The following is a 14,451-nucleotide window of genomic DNA, read 5'->3' as shown; positions in this document are numbered from 1 at the left end:
TGGTAGTGATGGTAGTAGTGATTGTGGTGGTGATGGTGGCAATGGTGGTGGTGATGGTGGTCATGGTGGTGGTTGTGATGGTCATGGTGATAGTGGTGATGGTGGTGGTGGTGGTTTTGGTGATTATAGTAGTTGTGATGGTGATGGTGGTTGTATTAGCCCATTCTCAAGCTGCTGTAAGGATATACCTGAGACTGGGTAATTTATAAAGAGGTTTAATTGACTCATAGTTCCTCAAGCCTGGGGAGGCCTCAGGAAGCTTGCAATCATGGTGGATGGGGAAGCAAACATGTCCTTCACATGGTGGAAGGTAGGAGAAGTGCAGAGTGAAATGGGGGAAAATCCCCTTATAAAACCATCAGGTCTCATGAGAACTCACCATCACAAGAACAGCATGGAGGTAACTGTCCCCATGATTCAATTATCTCCCACTGGGTCCCTCTCACAACACATGGGGATTTTGGGAATTAAAATTCAAGATGAGATTTGGGTGGGAACACAGCCAAACCATATCACTGGTGGTGGCGATGGCAGTAGTTGTGGTGACAGCGGTGGTGGTGGGGTGGTTATTTGACTCTTTCCAGGTAAATCATCAGATAACTCATGATTACCTACTATGTGCCCAGGTACCCAAATGAAGTCACAGCCAGTACACCATAAGACAGTCTAGTTCAGCCTGACAGATGTGCAGTAATATAGAGAAATGTAGGAAAATAAACAACCAACAGCTGAACTGTGTGGGTATGATTAGGATGCTCTAGAAGTTTGGGAAGGTTTCTGAGGAGAACATAGGACTAAACTGGTCTGAGAAGGATGGGTACAGAAGAAAGTAAGTGTGTTTCAGAGCTTGGGGGAAACACAACTTCCTTTTCTCAGGTAGTTCAAAAGAATCTTTTTTTTTTTTTTTTGATACTTGAGGGAGGTGATAAAAGAAGAGATGAAAAGCAGTTCTCTGCCTTGGCCTGAAGATGTCCCTGGTCCCAGTGAATGGCTATTCAGTGAAGAGGCAAACACTACAGTGAGGCAGAGGAGCTGCTTTATCTTAGGCCATGCCAGTGATAGGGAGGACTGGGCTCAGGAAGGAGACAAATGTGGCCCTGTTCCTCTGAGCCATAAATGTTGCCAAGGAAGGGCACGTGACTATGATCAACGCTTGACCTCAGTTGGTTCTTTGAGAAGCAAGAACATCTTCCCCCTGTGTTTCCTACATTAGCAGAGACAGATGTTACCATGTCCCCGTTATTAATAAGAATAACACTAGGTGCTATGACAATTGAATTCCCAAATTTCAGTAACTCGACACAGTGAAAGTTTCTCTTCCACCTAAAAATTCAATGTGGATGTTTCTGGTAGGAAGGCAGCATTCCTCAGCTTGGAAATTTGAGGACCCAGGCCCTTGCATCTTGAGCTGCTAATCTCTGTCTCCATTGGCGGAAGGAGAAAGAAAGGGTGAGGTGTCTGCTTTTTGACTTCCTTGGCCCAGAAGGGACATTCATCGCTTCCGTTCATACTGTAAGTAAGAAGTAGATATTTGACTCCATCTGGATGCAAGGGAGGGAAGGGATATGTAGTTCCTGAGTGTGTGTGGCCGAAGGGACAGCCTCTTTCCGGTAAAAACTCTACACTATTGAAAGGGGAACATGAACCTTGGCTGGACAGGAATCTTTTTGCCACCCACATGTTATAGATCAGGAATTACAGTATAGAAATGTGAAAGGGTCAAGATAATATGACTTATTAAAGGCAAAGTTAGGGGTGGAACTCAGCCTCTTTTCCCCCCCAGAAAATACTTGATGGAACCTTCTCAGTGTTAGTTAAACTCCATCTAAAGGGAGAATGGAGTAAAGAGAGAAAAGAGAGCTTCTGTGGCCATGAACAGATATGAGGAGATAGGTAACCCCTCCCTGGGCACCTCATTTCTCAGGTCTGTCTCCTTAGGCATTGCAAGCAAGTATTCATATATTGAAATGTGCTGCCTGCTGGCTGCCTATGAGGGGAATGATTTCCTGAATGTAGTACATTTTAAATTTTAGTGAATGTCATTTCCTGGAATGTTTGCAAAACGTGCAGCTTCCCAGGTCCCCTCCCAGCAAGTCTGATTCAAACAGCTCTGGGTTAGGGCCCAGAAATCTGTGCTTACAATCAGCACCCCAGTGATTTTTGGGGCAGGTGGTCCTTGCAACACACAGAGAGAGGCATAGACTTGATTAGTATTAAGTTTTATGAGGTTTGCCTAAGCAGGTGTTGCAGAGGCTAACTGTGACCTGCCCTTATTGTCTCGCCCTTGACCCCTGATTACATATCACCTGCCTACTAACTACCAGCCTCTGCATTTTTTTCCAGAGGTCTTTACATGACCTCTGGAGGCTACTTTGCTCTCCATGTGATAGGCTAGAATTGCCAAAGAATGAACATCATCTGGCAGCAGTTCTTAACTAACACCTTATAAGTGTTGGTGTGTAGATACCCCAGCTCCCTTGTCCCTCAGTTGGACCCACTCTCTGCTGTGTGCTTTACACTGACTTCCAGAGTTCCCCACTGGGATCAGGTACCAGGTGCCCACAGTGGTACCTAGCTTGACAATGCACCCTTTATTGGCTCACTTCCCCACCTGACTACCGGGATTCCCTTCACCTCTTAAACTACCTACTCTTGAATCCTTGTTTCAGGTTGTGCTTCTAGGGGAACCCAAATGAAACCAGTAGAGATGCACATATACTGTATGTCAGAAATTCTTAAAGAATCTTTCCCATGACTCCTGTATGCAGGTATGAGTTGACTGTGGAAGTGCAAAACACCCTCATTCATGACATTGGTGTCATGAACCTCATTGGCTCTATCTGACTGTCAGTCTAACATGTCTGATCTTGCTTCTAGCAGCCAGTGTCTAATAAACTGAGCAAAACCCACATGTTACACTCACTGCCACATGCAGATGGTCTAGCAAGAAAAATATTGTCTTCGTTTCCAAAAGAAACAAATCCCATTCCCACTTTCCCCTGTCAGCTTTGCTCCATGTGGGAGCATCATGCTGTCGATATTTCTCTTGGGTGAGTAGCCTGCAAAGGTTCTCAGCCTTAATGATTACCCCAAAGCAGGAATTGTAGCATAAATCTCCATGTGTGGAATATATATCACAGCTTGAATTAAATGGACCCCAAACATATGGCATTGTTTTTTGCATTTTCTAACACATGGGCAGTTTCTCACATTTTAAATCAACTGAAAATGAGAAGATTATAGGCAAATCTTCTTGGAGGATTAACTACTAGGAAATATACTTGGTTTGAATAAACATTTGGGGTAGGATGGAAGATGAGGTCAGACACTTTCCAAAGACAGATTGTATATTGCAGAAGGTGGGAGCCCAAGGGGAAGCAAGGTGGATGACTCTAGAATAACCTGCATGTCCGGACGGCCTGGTCTTCAGACACTCTCCCCTGACTCAGATTGCAGCAATGAGCAAGCAGTGTCATGGTGTTTGGCCCTGACGAATAGAAGTTGTACAACCGATGACTTTTTCCTGTGAACGTTACTGATAGGGACCAGTCCCTCCTGGAGACAATCTTTCCTCTTGTGTCCCAATGTTGCTATCGGTCCGGGCGAATTATAACCTGTACATGGGCAAATTATAACCTGTACATAAGCCTATGTCACTTGCTCAGGGGCTACTAGATAAAGCCATTGGAAACACTGAAGAATATATAGAAGGGCTCTATTCCTTATTGACCAGATTCCATGTAGGATTTGAGTGATGGTTCTATTTTGAGTATCAAGAGTTAAAGATAATGCAAAAGCAAGCATTGGACTTGCACTTTCCTTAGAAGAGATCAAGTCTAGTTTTCTCGCAGAAGGCACCAAAAAGGGCAGCGATGTGCCTGTAAGACATCAGTTCTCTGCAGGTAATGATCAATAGGGAAAGGAGAAAAGCAGCTCATTAGGCTTTTCTTCCCCAAGCGGCTTACTCAGCCTCCTTAGGCCTCCAAAGCTACAGCCAGCCTTATTGTCCTTATTTTCAAAATGGGCCCGCTAGAGCACCAGGCTGCTACCCTCTTGGCTCATGCCAGGCAATGATCCTACCGGCCCCGCAACTGGCCTCTCGCCTACCCTGAAGACAATGTTCGGTCAGCAGCCTGCAGATGCCCAACATATTTGAGGGCCTCCTCTGCCTTTCCCCTCTGTCGTGTTTCTTTCCCCCTCAAATTTATTAATGCACATGTAATAAAGGGTCTAACACGGACTTGTTTATACCTCTACGTTATACCTACACTGATAGTATATGTCATACCTATACTAACATACAGTATATGTGCATCTCTACTGGCTTCATTTGGGTTTCCCTAGAAGCACAACCTGAAACAAGGATTCAAGAGTAGGTAGTTTAAGAGGTGAAGGGAATCTTAGTAGTCAAGTGGGGAAGTGAGCCAATAAAGGGTACATTGTCAAGCTAGGTACCACTGTGGGCACCTGGTACCTAATCCCAGTGGGGAACACTGGAAGTCAGTGTAAAACACATAGCAGAGAGTGGGTCCAACTGAGGGACGAGGGAGCTGGGGTATCTACACACCAACACTTATAAGGTGTTAGTTAAGAACTGCTGCCAGATGATGTTTATTCTCTGGCAATTCTAGCTTATCACATGGATGGCAAAGCAGCCTCCAGAGGTCACGTAAAGACCACTGGAAAAAAATGCGATAACATTGCTCAGACCGGGATCATGGGTCTGGAATTTGGGGTGGAGTGGGATTTCCTGCTGTAGAAATCGGGCCACTGCACTTACTTTACACTTCTGGGGGAGGAGGGATCTCTTCCAGTCCCTAAGAAAAGAAAATTTTTAAAGCTTCTTACACCCAGGCATGAAACCAGAAGTCCACCCAGTCCCATCTCCGCATAAATTAGGAGCTCTTCCTTCTTCCCACCTTCCTTGTCCCGAGTGGCACTGGCCACTGATCACCCTCTTCAGAGCTGCACCAGAGATTCACAGGGAATTGAGGTTCCCTATGCAGAAAGGTTTTCAGAAAGAGGACCCAGCCCATTTTCTGTTTCCAAATCCTTCTCTCTCTTTTGTGGTTGCTGCTATAAAATAATGATTCAACAATCAAAGAGCCTCTCATGAGGAGATGGGAGAAGGAAGGGAACGAAGGGGGAAGAGGTGCCCTGGGCTGAAAACCTGTAGATTTTTTTCTAAGTGACAAAGGGCAAGGGTCCTTTTTTGAAATTAGGAGAGAGACAGCTGTCTCCTCAATGGAAACTTTGCACATTAAAACCAGCCTTGGGAAAAGGCAACACCACCAAGGAGGAAGTGCTACAAGGTTTTGAAGCCAGACAGCTGTGATTTCTGGCTCTAATATTTTCCAGCCGTATCTCTAAGCCTCGGTTTCTTCTTCCATCTGTAGAGTGGGCTTAATAATTTTGATCATCTCACAGAGTTGATGTGAAAATTAACATAACCCGAACAGAATAGGCGATAAATACAGGAATTAATGCAAGATTCCTGACATGATGCTTACAAGTTCATGATGCTTAGGAACATGAAATTCATTGTAGAGATGCCGAACGGGGGTCTAGAGCCTGCCTTTTCGGGGTCTCTCCGGTCCTTCTCCATCCTCTTTATCTCCTGGGCTGCCCCCTCTTCCCCCGCGCCCCGCCCTCCCTGGCTCGCCCGGGCCTAGGGCGCCGCCTGCAGTTGCGCGCGGCCGCCTCTAGATGGAACTTTCTCACCAACGCAAGGCCGGGCCGGAGCAGCTACCCCGGCGCTGGGCGGCGAGGGGCTCCTTTCTCTCATTCCGGCGGGAGCGGGGTCTGGGGACCTGGGCGGTAACTAGTGGGGAGGAGCGCTGGACTGTGCACGACGAACCCAGCAGGTTTCCACAGGCGGCATGCGAAGGGAATCCCGAGGTTTCCCTGCAGAACCCGAGCACAGCTCTCTCGGAGTTTCCTGCCCCGCGTCTGTGGCTCCTTGAATCATCTCAATAAAATGACCGTCCCGGTAGCCACCCACGCCCCGTCCTGTGCAGTGTCCTCAGCGGACCGCGCTGTGTGGTACCGCGAGCCCTGGGGACTCTGTAGCACGCGTTCCCCAGACCCTCGGGGGCGGGGAGAGGGGAGACAATCGTCCGAGTCGCGGGGCCGGACAAATGGCGGAACCGCCGCGCGGCGCCAGGCAAACTTTGCAGGGGAACCGTGCCGCTTGCGGGCTCTACTTTAAGCATCCCCGAAAAGAAAGCATGTGGCGGGGCACTTGTCATCTACCATGTGTTATTCTCGGTGACTTTCTCGGTTTCTCCAGAACACAGCTTTCTGGAGCTGTGTTCACGGGGTACCCGGGCTCGCGGGTGCTGCCCGTTGTGCTCGGGCGGGCGTCGCGCCTCCCCGCGCCGGTCCCGGGCTCGCTAGGCAGCCGGAGCCGCTGGGCTCCTCCACAGCCATATTCCTCCTTCTGCGGCTCCCGCTTCTTCCTACCCTCTCACTCTGTCGTTGGGTCCTCCCTTTTTTCTTGGGGGCGGGGAAGGTGGGGGTGATTTTTAAAAATCAGAACTATTGACATTTCTGGTCTCCTCGTCGCTTCGGGCTGAAGCGCGGAGGGGGATCCGCGGACCGAGAGTCCCCCTCCCTGCCCTCGCCAGGGCCGCTGGGTGACACCGAAATCCAGAGGCTCCCGCCCCTCGGGGGTTCCTCCTCCTGCTTCCCGAGGTGACTGGTTGGCGCGAAGCGATTGGCGATCCCGGGCGCGATCCCGGCCGCGGCTCCCCGCGCCGCGCGGGGTGAATGGCCGCGGGCGGAGGATCGGGAGGCGCCGGGCGCAGACCAATCGCGGCCGCCGGTGGGAGTATTTGTTATTCACATGGAAGAGACTTGGCGCCGGCTCGGCCAGCTCAGCCCCCTCAGCTCGGAGATCAGCCACAAGTGCGGCCGCTGTGCTCGCCTCACGCGGCGGCGGCGGCGGCGGCGGCGGCGGCGGCGGCGCTGACATGGAGCTGCGGGCCCCCGGCGGGCTTCCTCACCGCGCCCTCTGCGGGGAGCAGGGTAAGACTCGCCGCCCGGCAGCAGAAAGCTGCTCCGAGCAAAGCAAGTGCGGAACCACGGGACAAAAAGCCCCCGGCCCCCAAACTTCCCCGAAACGCCCTGCTTGTTGGAAAAGGAGAATCCCCCCGTTTTATTCCCCTTTCCGTTTTCTTCCCTAAAACCGTTCAGCGGACAGCCAGGTGCACCATTCCTTCCCAGATCACTCTAGTGATTTGCTTTTCCTGAGCACAAGTAGATGGCCCCGCACGCCTGTAGTCTGTGAGAGAACTGGCGGGCGGAGGTGACGGGAATGGGGGGAGAGGGAGAGTGGGCACCAGGGGGCGAGGGGCTGGCCGGGCATTGGAGCTTGATTGGGTGTCTGTTGATTTTACGTTGCAAAGAACAAGGCAGCCACCCCTCTTGTCTGCCCGTGATTACATTACAGTAAAGAGGTTCAGAAAAGAGGGAGACCTCATCCGGAACTCCCAAGGCTTGGAGGTGTGATCCCCCAAAAGTTTAGTCGGCGAATGGGAGACTGAAGGGTGACGGGAAAGGGGCAGGCGCGCTCGGCGCTCTGATGGGGCGTGCGGCGGCAGGATTTTAAAGCGCTCTGCCTCGGATCGCCTGCCCCGGGTGACCTCCCGGACCTGCCCTGGTGGAATCCGGACTTGCCCCGCCGAGATGACGAGGTACCTTCGTTTCGCGAACCTAACGGGAGGGATTTCCGAAGTTAGCGGCTTTCAGGATGAGTCGGGGTAATACCCCCGCCCTCTGAGCGTGGGCTGGATGGCTGTCTAACCGGGATCTAGGGAGGATGGGGGTCGCGGGGGAAGCCGGGGGCTTCGGAGTCCTAGACAACCGCATCCCCGCACGGCGCACGCTCTGTCTCGAGTTTGCGTTCTCCGAGTTAGCACGGCGAGCTTGGGATTTCCGTGCCTCTCTTTTGTGGCTTTCGGGAAACGCCGGAGTTCCGTGTCCTGTTGGGGGTTGGGGGATGGAGAAAAGGTCTCGGGGATCTTCTTTAAAAAGCAAAAGCTAACGCGCCCCGATAGCTCCTCGGCAGCTCCCGCGGCCGGCGCGGCCCCAGTTTCGGGCGGCCCGGTGCGGGGCGTGGGCACTTGGGCGGCCAGGTGCGGCGGGGGCGCAGGCTGCACTCCCAGCGCGCTGGGGCACTGGGGCCGCGCCAGAATGGCCCGGGGCGCGGGAAAGGCAAGAGTAGCCTGGCGCTCCCCCCACGACCCTAGTCTCTATCCACCCCAGAGCCCGTCTTCAACAGCCCAAGGAACTGAGAAGAAAAAGGAATGTGCGGGGGGGAACAGGGGATACGGGCGGGCTGAGTGGCCGCTGTTATGGTAGAGATAGAAACAGAGGTAGAGATAGCTCAGCCACGCCAAGCGCGAAGCCCATCTGCCCAGCCAGAAAGCTCGGAGATCCCTTGAGCTTCGTACAGTTGGTGAAAATACAACAGCATCACCAAAAAAGAAAAAAAAAATTCCTTTCGTCTGACACGCGCTCCCTTGGTGCACATGAAATGCGGAGGGGCACGCAAGTCACCCAGTTGCGCAAAACGGCACCCCCGCGGTTCCCTGGGGAATTACTTCCCCCGTGGCCCAAATTGAGAAGCCTGGGGTCAGAGGGTCTCTGCGCACCCTGGATAGCGGGGGTGAAAACAGATCCCCTCGCCGGTTGCAGAAATCCTTAAGTCCCCTACGCAAGTCCCGCCCCCAGGAAGGAATGCCTAATTTGCCGTTTGGGGGATCCTTTCCCGCAAACCTGAAGGTGCGGGAGTCTCTGGAACACCCAAGAATACACTAGAGTCCAGGCTACTACCGCGACTGAATACAAATCCTGCCAACTGACAACTGGAAAACAGGGTTGGTGGTGGAGATACAAGACAAATCATGAACGGGAGAAATGCATTCCTATGATACCTTGTATTTTGCTTGAAAGAAAAATAGAGAAAAGGAGCCACCAGCAGGTAGATCGTGGATAAACAGCTTATTGCACTTGCCTGTAATTTCCATTTTCCGTTATGAAATTGTTTGTCAATAATTGCAAATGGCTACAGAAACCACTTTAGTTTACCTTGGTCACTTGCTTGTGAATAATACCGTGAAAGATCTCTGTAGGAGGCACAGTTAGCTGTGTGCAATTCATTCTCTGGTTCTTGAAAATGTGTGCCTTGATAATTTTGAAAAGAAAAGCTTTCTCCATCAGGGAAAACGAACCAAGATTTTTTAAAATGCAATTTTCCCATTTTAGAGTCAACTACAGGTTGTACCATGTCTAAGATAGAGAATTCTTGCTTCTGAATAAGGGATGCGGGGAGAAATAGATGACGGGAGGCTTTGTAGGAGACAGTTGACCCAGAATAAAGAAGAAGATACTGAGAACACAGCTCTCTATACTGTTATTTAGGCTCAATTTGTTCTGTTTGGATTGTGCTAGCTAGTTCTGCCCTATTATGCACCCTTCGAAAGTTACGGCTGCTTGAATAATTCTAAAAACATCTACATCCGAAAGGAATAGAGAAAAGGAGGAGCTGAGCACCAATGAGTGCAGGGGAAAGTTAGAGGTCTGGAGAGATGTGCTCTTTTCAAAGTTGGCTGAGCAGGTTGAAGCTGCTGCGGGGCTTGTTTAATTGGTATTTATGCAGCAAATAACCCGTCTGACATTCAGATTGGCAACTGCGTGCCAATCTTTGTGTATGAATGTTCCGTTGTCTTCAGGGCACGATGCACAGCACACTACACACATGTTTTTTTCCTTCCGAGTTTCCTTCCTACCACCTTCCTCAGGTAGTTAGAATGCCCATCATAAAGATGACCTCGCTTTAGTTGGGGGGAGTGGAGTTGCTCTGTCACAGTGTCTTAAAAGAAGAGGCTGCTTGAATTTCTCTCTTCTGAGCCACAGCCAAGACCTGTCCACATCTGCATGCTTGTCAAGTTGGCTGGCTTGCAGAGGTTCAGGAAACTTGCTGTTTTCTTGACAGACTCTGACTGGGCATCCCCAGACTCACAAATGTGGTTCATTCAGGAGGGATGGCACTTCATGTTGTTCGCAGAAGAGGCTATGAGCTGAGAGTTGGCTGGCTTATTGTTTTCATTTCAAGAGAGGGTTTTCTTTCTGTTGGGAATTGGAATTTAGATTTGGGCTTTCTCTCTTTCTTCTTTTTTTCTTTAATTTTCATTTCTACTTGGTACTTTGACAAATTGTGACAAACCCACTCACTGGGAGGGACTCTGAGCATAATATCGCCTCATCCAAGGACACCCTTTCTGAGTGGTGGCCATTGCTGTTGGAGTGATCTGAGAGGTACTATTGAGAGGCTCCTGACTCCTAGCTCCCTGCTCTGGCTTGTTACATTGCCAGCCTTAACCATTATTAATGGTGATATTTCACCATTGGCAAAGAAATTGGCAAAGAAATTATGGCTCTCCTAGGAATCATTTTGAGAATGCAGATGTTCCATTTGGGGATGACAGTAATGCATCTTCAGGCTTTGATACCTGCTAATGAATCCACTCACTCCCTGGGGAGGGCCAAGGTAACGAAAGAACAAAGGCACTGAGGGAAGGAAGAGACCTAGTTCTGGGGAGGGCAGGGCAGGGCAGGGCAGGAGGTGAGCAGAAGTGGGAAGATCTAGGAGAGGTCTCAGAGGAGTATAGATTGTTGGACACATGTGTTGCCAATTTCACACTTTTCCAGGCAGGGTTATGCCTAAAGCTAGAAAGCTGCTGGCTATTTATTGGCTGACTTTTCCAGTGGTCATGACCCAGCAATAGAAGCATTATATTCTGCCTACAACTTAGGAAGGTTTCCGGTTCTCCTGTTTTCACAACAGGAGATTATCTTGTCACCGCTTTCTTCAGAATAGCGATTTAGATGCTCAGTGACCATGACCTTTAGTTCTCCAGGTCAGATATGGTACTTCCATTGACTTCTTGCATCCTTTCCAGTTTTCCTTCAAGCTCTGTGCTCTCCATATAGGCTTGTCAGGGTTGACTTTTTTGGACCTGTGACCCTTGTTAAGGTCTGACTAGCCCCAAGTATGATGAGAAAGTGGTTTTCTTAGATCTTCTAAGTACAATACACCAATAACATATTTTAGTTCTAGGACGGATTGTTAAACTAATAGTATCCCTGTGCATTCTTATAGTACTTGGCAGTTTATAAAGTACTTCGACACACATTATATTGTTTGATTTCACAAATTGCGAGATGGGGGAGAATCATTCCCCATTTTAGAAACAAACTGACATCTGGTTAAGTGACTTGCTCAGTGCTATACAGTGAGTACTGGGGGAAGTAAGACTAGATTCAGTGTCTCCTAGGACTCTAGAACATCCCACTCACAGTCCTCATTATCAAATCAGAGTTAGTTTGAGATCCAGCATGGCCTCCTGCCAGGAGGCATGGAGTAAGGGAAGGAACAAAATGGCAGTCCTGCATTTGAATCCTGGCCTGAGACTTTAGACACAGTCATATAATCTTTCTGTTTTCAGGTTCCTTAGATCTTGAATGGAGGCTGTGATACCAACCTCATAGTTGTATTTTAAGAGGGAAATGAAATAATGTGTCTGCAGCTCCAGGCACACTGCAGGCATTCAGTAAGTGTTGATGTCACCCACTGTCTCTCTTCTTATCTGATACATATTATAAAAAGTAGCTTCTCATTACTTTAAATATGGTCTTTTTGTGTAATAGCTGTGTTATTGGAAAAATAAGGGCACAAATTGAATTCTCTTAAATCAGATTGTGTTTTTAAACGCCTGGGATTTAGCTATTGAAAGGAAACCTGTGGTGAATTCTTTTGTAATGCAAATAATTACTTTCTAATTTATCTGTTTAGTAAGTCGAGCTTCTCCTGTATCAGATTTTTTAAAATATGAGGCTGGCTTGTGTAGAAGAGCTTTCACAATCCTCTCACTGATGAAAAAAAGTCACTCAACTTGCAAACAAAATCAGTTATTGTGTTCAGTTGGCAAAGCCTTGCTCTGATGTTTGAGCATAATCTCATATTCCCTTATTATGAAATAATAGAATCTCAGAATAGGAAGCTGGAAGACACCTTAGAGATTATGTGGTCCATCTCACTCATTTCGCAGATGAGGAAATGGAAGCACACAGAGGTGAGGGGACATGTCACCTCTATGTGCTTGGGAGTGTCACCAGCCAGTGACTGTCAGACAAAGATCCGATTCCAGGCCTCTGTTGCCAGGGGAAAGCTCTGTCTGCCCCATCCTCACTCTGCCCCACCAAGAATCCACAGACATGCATACATATTGCAGCATGGGAGATGACACAGAAATATGATGCATTTTCAAAAACAACCCAAAGAGCTGCAAGTGTGAGCAGTCATAGGAATTGATGAGAATATTCAGCTTAACTTTTCTGTTAAGGAGCTGAATGGAATGCAGCCTAGGAATGCTGCTTTGGCCTTTTTATGAGGAAAAAAATTACAATTATTGGATAATGGTATTCCTCAGTGAGGATTTTACACTATCATATTTTAATCGTACCTGCTAAATGGCTAAGGAAGACGTGATGGCAGACCCAGAGAGGCCCTGCATGCATTGGTGGGTGTGTTCTCATTGACATCAACGTGACCAGGAGACCTCATTTGGAGCAGAAGTGTTTCGACAAACTGCATTGGATCTTCTCAGCCCTTTGAGAGATTCAGAAATCACCTCCCTGGAAATGCCCCCAGATTGTCCCGTCCTAATTAGTATGTTATTATTCTTCCAGAGCTAAGCATCAAAGATGTGCACCTTTCTGAAAGATTGCAGTGGAGGGGCAGGGCCGTTCCCTTCTCTCGTGCTGCCATGGCGAGTCCCTGTAGCACTGGGGGCTTTCTCCAATGACAGACCCACCTTTTGGGACAGATGACTTTGGTGGCACTGCCACTCACCAGCTCAGGGGTTGGGGCCATGTTCAATCCCTCTGAGCCTTCTTTTCTCATTTATACAAGAGCTAATGCCTGGGGTATGAAAATTTGTGGAGATACTGTGTTAGGTACTTGACACTGGTACAGAGAAGGTGTGTAGAAAATAAAGCAGAATTGTGGGCTCTGGCCAGTGAGGAGCTGTCCTTCTGGCCTTTTAGGAAACAGAGCACATTTTGGGGGCCACAGGCTTAGGGTCCAGCCAGGGTGCCTGCTCCCAGGAGCCTTAGGCCAGGGGACTGCCCATGGAGGGCCCAGTGATGCATGATGTGCCCTGTAAGTAAGGGTGGGCAGGCGGGGGAGTGCACAGGAAGGGCCATGAAGGTTCATAGTTCAGCCTCCCCAAAGGGTTGCACGGCCCCTCCCTGTGGGCCCAGACATAGTGCTGAGAGGATTTGCCCCCCTCTGAGATTGGTTTCGGGAGTCTAGACCTCACGCCTCCTTGAAACAGTCCAGCATGGGCCAGGCTTCTGCCACATATCAGAGGCAGGTCAGTTTGAGAGAGGAGCTGTTTATACTTTAAATCAAACACAAAACATAAAATTTAGGATCTATAGCTCTGAAAGATTGTGATTTCTTTAAAACTCATAGACTCAAACTAGGATGAGTTTGGACTAAAGCTCACAAGAATTGTACAAGAGCAAGATAAGTAATTTAAGATTGTACAATGAAACCTAACTGATGTAGTTTCTCACAAACTTTCAAACACATTTTTCCTTAGGTTTCTTAAAAGGGGAAACTAAACCTTCTGGCAGTGGAGTCTGATTTTTATGACAGTGTATCAGATTTTAAAATAACTGCAAGATTTAAATATTTTATAAGTAGCTCTGATTTTATTTTTTAAAGTGACAAACGAAATTCAGTAAAAGCTCACCAACTGGGCAAATACAGAAAGAGGTGCTCTGCTCTAGTAGAAAATGAATTACAGACTAAGTTAGCAACAATAACTCCTATTTACTGAGCCAGATACTATGCTTTCCATGTGTGCTGTGTGGCAGATTCTATTGCCCCTTTAAAGACAAGAAAAGCAAGCTTCAGAGAGGTTACATGCAATTAATTCTATGACCCAGAGACGGAAACTCCAGCAAAAATTCAAGTGAGCTGTTCAATAAATGAAACTGAAATGAAACCAAAACTGAACCTCTCGTTTTCCATTTCAGTGCATTCAACCACTAAACAAAACTGATTCCTGCCTCACTGCTATTCATCCCCCAACCTTTTTTTAAAAATTAAAGCTCCAAATAAAGCTATGAGATACCAAAGAGAGTAAACAATATTGCAATCACCAATAATTTTAAAAGCGACTCAATTTTATTACTTTTTGGACTGTACAGCAACTGGAACTAGGTTAATGCCACATGGATAGGTAAGGATGCATTGTGATGAACAGATGGGCTGTTTGTATGTTCGTCTATAATTGAAAGCCATTTATTCTCATAAGTGTTTTAAGTACTTGGGGGACGGCTTGGTGTAAAGAGGAAAGGCGGGCCTTTGGAGAAAAT

The 14,451-nt window shown here is 48.1% G+C and overlaps 1 protein-coding gene across 8 annotated transcripts in view; it reads left to right on the top strand.

Annotated features, from left to right (window-relative positions):
• Window positions 1-6,872: 6,872 nt before the first annotated feature.
• GRM8 (glutamate metabotropic receptor 8) overlaps window positions 6,873-14,451 on the top strand; it is an 810,901-nt gene continuing 803,322 nt past the window's right edge. For 3 of the 8 annotated variants that reach the window (XR_004229111.1, XM_031936131.1, XM_031936132.1), the window contains exon 1: window positions 6,873-7,026. The gene's annotated coding sequence lies outside the window, so the exon portion shown is untranslated. Of the gene's footprint in view, window positions 7,027-7,448; window positions 7,695-11,510; window positions 11,616-14,451 lie in introns of those variants that run through there. The other 5 variants (XM_031936130.1, XM_031936128.1, XM_031936129.1 and 2 more) reach the window with 4 other exon arrangements.

This window comes from Piliocolobus tephrosceles, chromosome 8 (assembly GCF_002776525.5).
Source record: "Piliocolobus tephrosceles isolate RC106 chromosome 8, ASM277652v3, whole genome shotgun sequence".
NCBI classification, from domain to species: domain Eukaryota; kingdom Metazoa; phylum Chordata; class Mammalia; order Primates; family Cercopithecidae; genus Piliocolobus; species Piliocolobus tephrosceles.
This window is presented reverse-complemented; position numbering and strand designations above follow the sequence as displayed.